A 534-nucleotide genomic window follows, 5' to 3' on the forward strand; every position below is an offset into this window, starting at 1 on the left:
ATGAGTGTAGAGAGGGTGAGAGCTTTTATTACCAAACCATAATTAGTAGCAAGGTCTGTCAAACAAATCTTGATAGATATCCATTACATGCATTTTGAAATGTATTATGACTAAGTTTTCTTTTCTTTGTTATCTTTAAGAAGTTTACAGCATTTATTCCCCACTTGCTTACAGTATGTTGTACATGCATAGTCCTTATGATTCCTAAGACTTTAATTCATAGAATGTCTTATATTTATATCCTTTATGGCTGCTATATTAATATTATGTATTTACTTTTTAGGTCTTAAAATGGAAGAGCTCAAGGCACAGATGTCATTATTGCAAGACCTAGCCAGAGAATAAGAAACTGAAAAGTATGCCTTTGCAGTTAGTGTGTTATATATGCAAAAGTTCTTGTATGAGTTATATTTCTATAAAAAAAATATTGATCACTTATTTTTTGAAAAGTATTTAGTACCAGGTATTTTTCTTTGAATATATGAAACAGTAAAGGAAACAGAATACCAATTTCAATTTTTTCCTCTCTCATCA

General features: G+C 29.4%; 1 pseudogene; it reads left to right on the forward strand.

The window, feature by feature from the left end:
* The window catches only part of LOC119588989, a 3,790-nt pseudogene extending 3,286 nt beyond the window's left edge, over positions 1-504 (forward strand).
* The last annotated feature ends 30 nt before the right edge of the window (positions 505-534 follow it).

Source organism: Penaeus monodon, chromosome 24, assembly GCF_015228065.2.
Source record: "Penaeus monodon isolate SGIC_2016 chromosome 24, NSTDA_Pmon_1, whole genome shotgun sequence".
Taxonomy (NCBI): Eukaryota; Metazoa; Arthropoda; class Malacostraca; order Decapoda; family Penaeidae; genus Penaeus; species Penaeus monodon.